Raw genomic sequence first — 9,190 nt, 5'->3', positions numbered from 1 at the left:
TGCGATCGAGTCTCAGAGTGGAGCGGAGGCCTCACGATCAGCTGGATCGGGGCTTAAATAGTACTCCTAGTAGGTGGGTGGGAATCGGCGACGAGAGAACGGGAGAAGTGGGAGAGCTTCAGACGTCTACGCTCCTCTTGGATAAACCACACGACCGAGTTCAGCACATGGGTTTTGGCTACTCTCACGTGTTATGGTATGGTCTGATGATTTACCCACCCTACCGTGGGGGATTTTAGCCATAGGGTTAGCTAGCTGTTTGTCTGATGTGCACAAAAGTAATGGTTTCTGGAGCCTGGAGGTGCAAATTCAACCAGGCGAATCTTGCAAGAGTGTACTGTACGATATTGTTCTGCTGGTCGGCCTAGCTTGTTCCGTTCCTCGTAAGGCATTTCTAACCGATCCTCTAAAATTTAGTGAAGTAAAAGTTGAAGTAACGGTGGTCACACCTAACCAATCCCATATAGTTAGCAGAGTAAAATCAAATTTGTGGCTGTTTTGTATACTAGCCGCACAAACACAATCTCTATACAATACATATCTTAAAATCATTCAAATTAAAGCATGGATAGCAATAACCGTCATAACATAAAGTTTCATCGTCGCGTTTTTCAAATTTAAACATGCGAAGTTCACTCAAAAGATATCACTTCAAACACAATGTTTGGTTTAAAATCACCACCATATTCCGCCACTTGCACACCACTTGGTGAAGCATGGTTCACTTGGTCGATGCAACCGGACCATCGGTTGCATTGATCATGGATGGTGCTCCAACAATGCCCGAGCGAACCTTGTGTACGGCTTGATCGCACGTCCATGGAGATGTTGTAGTAGTCGGTGATCCTCTCCAAAACATGGTCTTGGTTTGATCCGTTCCGATCGTTGCATCCATGGAGATGGCACTGTTAGAATTGTGTCGAATATTATTGTACAAGGTAGGTTACAGTTGGACTTGGTTTTGGACTGTGTGTAGACAGGGTAGGAGTTGTGTCCTAATAGGACACCTGTATCCTAGTCCTCTCATATATATCGGGGGTAGACACATGATGTATCATATGCCAACATAATAGCACGGGCACGCGGGGAGCCGGCGACGTGTGCCGGCGCCCGGGCGGCCGGGGTGCGGTATTGTGATGGTGTCATGGGGAGGAGCGCCCGTAGTCATGCCCCGGGGATGTAGCCATATCGGTGAACCTCGTTAACAAATCTTGGTGTCGTGCCTCGTGTGATTGCTTGGTCCTCGATAGATCGACGGAGTGCCTCGGATTATTTTAACAAGTGGTATCATGAGCAAGGTTACGAGGAGGCTGCGGATAGTTGATCTAAAGGAAGAAAACGGAAGATTTGTCAGGTTCATAGTGCGGGAATCAACTACGAAGAAGTTGGGTCGGTTTTGGGAGCCGAGGAGAGCAGCATCAGTGGCGGTTAGCAAGATGGACCGGTGACAAGGATTTCTTTCATGGAAGCGATCGGAAGCTAGCAGATGCATGGAGCCGTGGAGTCTTCGGCAAGCAACAGCAGATCGAAATCGGTCCTAGCGTACGGCGGTTGTGCAGAGCTGCTAGGGTTGCGTGGCACACGCACGTACAGGAGGCGAGGGGCCGGATCATCCACGATGCTGGAGCGGCGTGCAGGCCGGCGCGGGGAGGCTAGCAGCTTGAAGGGCGTGTGGCCCAAGGGGCCGCAGGCAAGTGGGCTGCAGGAAGCCAAGGCCCAAGGCGTGGTGGCAATCAGCGACTACTGTTGTTGTTGTTGGTGCGCTAGGACTACAGGAGGTTGCCAAGGCGTTGCATAAGCTTGGAGTCACGTGATTTGTTTGGAAAAGAGCTACGCAACGGAGACTGGTGCTATCCATCCGAAGAAGAGAAAAGCTAGACCTACAGCCTACAGGAACACATGTGGAGCTGGGAGTTTATTTTATTGATCTTCACGGATAAGTGTATACAGGAAGGCTCATATGGTGGATTTTTTTGGCTTTATTTCTTTGTACATAGGTTGTGTATATGGATGGTAGCGTGAGGATCTATGGTGCAGGTGGTGAGGTTGGCGACGTGCGTATAAGGCTCGGAGGAGTCTGGAGCGCGCCATGACAGGATGATGCAAACACAGGGCGTCAAGCAATGCACGTAGATGTGCGGGGCGGATACAACGCAGGGTGGAGCATGGTTGCAGTCGGATAATTTCGGCTGGGTCGGGCTGGACTGTCTGACGGATCGACGGGGATGTCGGTCAAAGCAGAAGTGGCGGTGTTTTCAGCGACGACGACATAGGAGCGTGATGCTGATGGTGGCCGACTTCTGGGGCGTGGAAACACGTGATGTAGGCCTGAGAGCTTGTGCGGCTTCGACAAGACTATGGCACTGGATTGATTCAAGGCAGTGCACACATGAAAGTTTGAAATCGACGGAGCGCGGGGGTAGCATAGCGCAGCTACATGGAGTCATGTTGAAGGTGGAGCTGGAGTCTGATGGATGACTATGCTTTGTGCTGATGGAGGGGCTACGGTGTAGCATAGCGCAGCTACATGTAGTCATGTTGAAGGTGGAGCTGGAGTCTGATGGATGACTATGCTCTGTGCTGATGGAGCGGCTATGGTGTAAGATATCGGAGAATCGAAGCCTATTTCATCGGGATAGCGAGAGACACGTGGATCGTACTGGGTACCAGTGGTCTGATGGAGACGTGATACTCGGCATCGGTCGATGATGATCGATGGTTTTCTGTAGTGGGGGTTGATGCAGTGGGGGCTAGCTACCCGGGAGACTCGACCAGGACAGCAGAGGCTCGACGCAGTGATAGCGGTGAGACGTGCGGTAAGCACGGGACACGGCGACAGACCAAGGCACTGGTGGTCAGACATGTGGTTAGACAAAGTGTGCAAGGGTGCTGAAGTAGTGTTGGCGAGTATCAGATTCAAGTTGGTGACTGGGTCTATCGGTTCTAGTTGATGGACAGGAGTTGACCATGGAGAATCTGAGAAAGTGGCGGAAAGTCCGAAATTGTCAAAGGCTGAGAGAGTACATGGCCGTATATTTTGTGGTGTTCAGTGCACATGGCAAAGTGCGGATGACAAATACAGAAGAAGGCGGAGTGCTATAGTCGTGGGACATGCCAGAGACTATCCGGAAGAAGGGTGAGACAACTGCGAATTTGACTCAGGGTGACACAGGGCGACGGTGAAATTTTTTCAAGTTTCAGACAAGCAGTCAAGAAAGAGCAGTGACGTTGAGTTCAGGTAACTCTTATATTTGGCGTCCAATATGTGAGTTGTTCACTTTCACGCAAACAGTGGTCGGTGTGTGATGGCGTTGAATGGATTCTCCGGAAGTTGGGAGCACGGACTAGAGTAACAAGGAACTTAATTTTGCTCGAGTGTTGACTGTGGTCAAGAAAAGGAGGGACTACAAGTAGGTGGAGTCACATGGAGTCTGGGAGTAGCAGCGGTGCTTATGGCGTATCTCAAGTCCAATGTACAAGGAGGTTCGAAGCATGGATGAATTCAAGGTGGTGAAGAATATTCTCCAAGGTGGAGTTTGTTAGAATTGTGTCGAATATTATTGTACAAGATAGGTTACAGTTGGACTTGGTTTTGGACTGTGTGTAGACAGGGTAGAAGTTGTGTCCTAATAGGACACATGTATCCTAGTCCTCTCATATATATCGGGGTAGACACACGATGTAACCTATGCCAACATAATAGCATGGGCACGCGGGGAGCCGGCGACGTGTGCCGGCGCCCGGGCGGCCGGGGTGCGGTATTGTGACGGTATCATGGGGAGGAGCGCCCGTAGTCATGCCCCGGGGATATAGCCATATCGGTGAACCTCGTTAACAAATCTCGGTGTCGTGCCTCATGTGATTGCTTGGTCCTCGATAGATCGACGGAGTGCCTCGGATTATTCTAACAGGCACACCAAGCGTCGCAAAGCGCAAGGTCCTCCTTTTGGCTATAGTTTTGGGTGCAGCTCCTTGAGGTCCTGGTGCTTGCTTCGGTCACCTCCACCACGTCCTCCTCGGCCACCACCTCTTGGACCTTCTCCTCGGCCTCCTCCATGTCTTGGGTGGCCGAATGATCCCAAAATGAGTCATAGTTGAGATTATCAAGGCCAACGGTGGCCGAGGACTCCAACGATGCGAGGAATTCGGCCATGTTCATCTCCGCTCTACAATGTCAAAGCAAGCAATGTAAATAATCACTACCGATCATGAACAATTACTATCGAATACCAACGGGACGCGAGGTTTTATTTTTACCTTGTTGGCATTTCATCGAGCACTTGGCGACCGCTTTTTTTGTTGCCGGCTGTGGCCGCCGCTTGCGCCGAAGCAGTCGCCGTAGGGGCAGCCGGAGTTGCTTGCACGAGGCGTAGGCTTTGGACGAGGCGTCGTCGCGGTCTTCTTCATCTTCTTCTTGGCGGTCGCCTCGGCGAGCGCCGATGCCACCGACATCAGCTTTCGAGCCTGTTTGCCTCTGGTAGGTGCAGCGGGTGGGTAGCGTGTCGTTGCCGGAGACGCGGTGGCCACCCCGGACACCATTGGCGCGGTTGGAGGCGGAGCTTGGACCCGGTGGTTCTTTGTCATCCCCAAGCTTTTTTTGGCACCGGTGGCGGCGCATGGGTGGTTTCCAGCGGTGAAAACCCGGCACCCGTGGCCGGCGGGGTGAGCAGGTGGGGTGGGTTGGCTATCCATTCCGGCCGGCTCGGAGGTCATCCATGGCGGCGGCAGGGGGTGGCGGCGGCGGGGACTAGAGGTAGTGCGGTGCGGGAGGGCGAGAAGGAATTTTACTCGGTTGCGGCACGATGGAGTATATTTAGGAAAATCTTGGGGGGAATAGGGACTTGGAGTAAAAATTATACTCCGTTAACGCTTTTAAGGGATCGGCTAGGTCCACCGTAAGAGAGTAAACCGAAAATTTTACTTCTTTATGGTTGTATTGGGGATCAGTTAGAAATGCCCTCAGTGCTGATAAGAGCATCATTAGTGTATAGAGGCAACACTGTGCGGTTCCCATGTTTTTGCCTCTAGTCTAGGCCGAAAAGTTTGCAGCTTTTGTGAACTTGCCGGAGGAAATCAGTGATATGGTGCAAGTGCCTAGTTTCCTTCTGACTGAATGTGCACAATTACATGGTTGTCATAAACTAGTGTGGTGCTACTGTATATTTCAATTATTAGTGATTAGTTAAACCCCAGTTCTCCAAACCAACAATGTATTATGCTTCCCTTAAACAGAAGTCTACTATATCTAAATAGAAGCCCCCCACCACTTGATTTCTCTAGACATGCGGGCTATCCACATCAGCAGGCTGCCACGTCAGCAATTTTCCACCAATCAGCCGTGAGTCATGCAGCCCATTCACCTTAACTTAGGTAGCCTCCCGTGCGACAGATAATTAGCAAAAAGGAAAAAAGTCAATCGCTAGACTCTAGACGCAAGCGTCCATTGCTTGCCATGCATAATAAACGGTAATCAATACTTGCATGCGTCGGTTCCATAGATAGCCATCAATATAATGTAGGCTGGTCATAATGGGCAAGAACATAGTCTAGTAATTTACACACTTTTTTAGACTATGTTACTACCTCCACAGTGGGTAGGAACATCTATGTAGTGTCATGCAACAATGTATTTATTAGGTTATAGACTCATTTTTTCTTGGAGTGTGTGATGTTCCGGTAACTTAGCTAGTTACCACAAGCACCTCTCTCTTCATTAAATATATGACACATAAGCAAATTTGTATTGGAGTGTGTGATGTTACTCCTAAGTTCCTCCCTATTGTGACCAGCCGTAGGAAACTGATGCTACTCCCTCCGTCTAGGTGAGTAAGTCATTTTAGGTTGTGCACCGTGACCAAGGAGGAGGGAAAAACAAGAAAACTTAATGTTTATTTGCTAATTAATAGCATTGCATGCAATGAAGTAACCACTGCATGTCGTGTTTGGTAGTCTCAAGTTATTAAAAGCATGCACACCTTACTTCTCTTATTGGTTGATATGTCAAGAAACAAAAAATGAGGTAGAATTTAATGCACCGCGCCTAAGTGTTTTGGGATTATTTGGTTTTCGTAAAATAACTTACACACCTAGACGAAGGGAGTAGAATTAACAGGACGTGAACAAGAAAACTGCTTCGATTACGATGAGAATTTATACTCGGACGACTAGGTTCCTTCATCTCCCTGAAGGTATAAATCTCCATCGATGCCCTACAAAAATCCCAACCGATTCTTCCATCTTTCCTGTATCTCTACCTCTCTCTCTCTCATACTGCGCCGCCGGCCAAGCCTTAAGGGTCCATCGCAGTTGGAGATGCACACACTGCTGCCATAATCCTTGATCGTGCAGTGGAACGCCATGGCGCCGCCGCCTTGAAAGCGACGATAGGCATCCTTCTGGCCGGTCAGATCTCCGATGAGCACTACTCCCTCCGCAAGTAGTTGACACTGGTCGAGATCTTCCAGCTGGTGGCCGGTGCACTCTCTAAGGCGCCCTCGTGGTGGTGATACGTGACCAGTACCTGGTCGCCGAGCAGTTCTGCAGAGCTCGCTACGGCCTCCACCGCTCCACAGCGTGGACGCCAGCGTCGGGTACGCCTATGCGTGGGTGGGCGACGTCAAGCGCGAGAGCCCTGGCCAGTACGGCCCAATAGTATATGGACTGATTTTGCACGGAAAGAGGGTCATGTTTTCTTACCTTTTGCTCATTTGCTTATGTATTTGTATGCAATGGAAAACATAGCGGATTTTTTATCAAGTATACTTGGTGCATGCCATCATTCTATTTCGGTTCATTAAATTCTTCCAAGGATTTTCAAGTGGATTATCTTTATACCTTCCTAACTGACTTTTAGCTAGCAGTGCTAGATTGGTGACTACACCTCTTTTGCAACGAGGTAATTATGCACTAAACTTTTTTGTATGATGATTGGTTGTTATACTCATATTGGATTGATTTTTTTCTGTCATAGTCAGAAGATGTTGTTTGCCAGGTATTTCTACACTACAGCACCTTCAGTTATTTGTGCAGCTACAGGCATGTAATCCGGATTATATATGTTTGATAATTTTCTTCAAAATTGTAATCTTCATTTTAAGTGACACCATTGGTTCAATGGCAAAATCTGTCTGAGCATTTTATATACCTTTAGGCACTGTGACAGGACTAATGGAAATATTTTTGCCTCTCTTCATAGCTCTCTTAAATCATCACATTAGTTCTGATGATGACCAATAACATATTGTTGCAGAAGTTACATTACAGAACAATCTTGCATTGCTACACCCGCAAAGCATCATTATGATGGTACCGTAAATCCTCATAGTTGGTGAACTGAAACACAACATGCTATGCCATAACTGTAGTATCTAATTTCACGATAAAATTGAAAACTATATTATGTTCTATATATACTTTGCCTGAGGTCAGCAGAAAATAAGAAGACATGCATTTTGAGGTCCTAATGTTTGTGATCCTGAACCTAGATATTTTTTCATAATTATATTATGTTTTTAGAGATTTTTTCCCCTTAAGGTTTTACATGCGCATTACAGTCACTTTCCAAGTGCATTATAGTCGCTTTCTACAAATTCCCGCCACAACGTGCGGGGTGTCTTCTAGTTCTTAGAATGTTTGGCGACAAAACCTAGAAACGCTTGCAACATAGTGCAACATGAAAATATCTTGAGCGAACTTATCTAGTTATGCTCATTGGTCCATAGCTTGGCTATGTGGTTTATCGAAGGGTGCTTCAGTACTACTCAGGGAAAGAAGATGGCCATATGGTCAGTACAACTTGGAGTGCCATACTTATGTCGTCGCATACTCAGATTATTTGCTCGGATGCTATTGCTCTTTTTTTTTCTCTTCTTATATATGAGAAAGGCATTATCACTCAAGTGGCCAATTACACCAGACGTACAAACTTGAATATGACTTCTGATGAATTGTAACTACCACTCTTGTCTAGTTGTGTTCCCATCGATATGCACGGCTCCTATGACAGTTCAACAAGCTATTGTCTCTTACTGGTTTTTAAAGAGTGGTTGTGATTTCCCCATTTTCACATTTGACGCGGTTTTTAAGCTAGGCACTAATGTGTGTGGAACGAAATGATGAACCAACTAGTGCATCCTGAAGTGGAAAGCCAATGTTTTAGCTTGCTAAAAAAATAAGTTGGAAGCTTGAGACGAGCCCAGCTTAGCTCATGACATGTTTTTTACATTGATTGAGTTGGACAGAGTCAGAGACTACCACTCACCGCGTTAAGCGGGTACTAGCTTGTTGTTGCACCAGGAGTTGTTATGCCAGGTACAGTAGCATATGGACATTTTATACCCATTGCGCAAAAATACGTTGTCCATATGGCGGTATCCGAAAATATATCTTGAGGTTGGCCTTAATGGATGATCTGCCCCACCTTGATTGATAGCGATATAGCCACTCTCATTTCAATGCGGAAAAATGCTACTCTCATTTCAATGTGGAAAAATGATACCATCATTCTAATCTACTATCGGGCGTGCTAAATGCCATTAAATTAGGTAGCTAAGGTCCTAGAGGACGGTCCAAATGCAGAAGAGTGGTCTGCTAGGAGCGGATTCCCCAGAAGCAGGGGGGCGGGAGATGGCCATCTTGAGGCACCTCACAACCTACATGCAACACAGATGAGACCCAGGAAGGTACCCAATTGAAAGTCAGAGGATTGGGGCTTGTTGAGACCATAGATCGCTTTGCATAAAGGACAAATAAGAGAAGAAGCCAGAACCACGTCTCTGCTAGGAATCTCCCTCGAAAGGCTTGTTTCCCTGCGACTATGTCCTTAACCTAACTTGGGGAGATATTGGAAGAGTCCACATGTTAGAGCTCGACAGCCACCTAAGCAAGTTCCTCTCTTTTTGCATTATTAATATATAGCCCTCTCGTTACTTGAAATGAAATGGAATGACATGAAATTCATATCTAATAGAGGACTAGATCGATGCTTTAATGCAAGGCAGGGCATCTACTAGCTTTCTTGCCTTATCACAAGCTATTGAGAACAGATCTAAGAGCATCGGTTTTTCCTGGACGTAGTTTTATCGAGGATCTAGAAAGAGATTTCACCCAACAGGCTTTGCCTGATAAGCAAATAGGATCTCCAATAGCGGGAGGTAAGAGATTCATATGAGAGAGAAAAAAAGTAAATGGC

This window comes from Triticum aestivum, chromosome 4B (assembly GCF_018294505.1).
Source record: "Triticum aestivum cultivar Chinese Spring chromosome 4B, IWGSC CS RefSeq v2.1, whole genome shotgun sequence".
Classification (NCBI taxonomy): Eukaryota; Viridiplantae; Streptophyta; class Magnoliopsida; order Poales; family Poaceae; genus Triticum; species Triticum aestivum.
Note: the sequence above shows the minus strand (reverse complement) of the source record.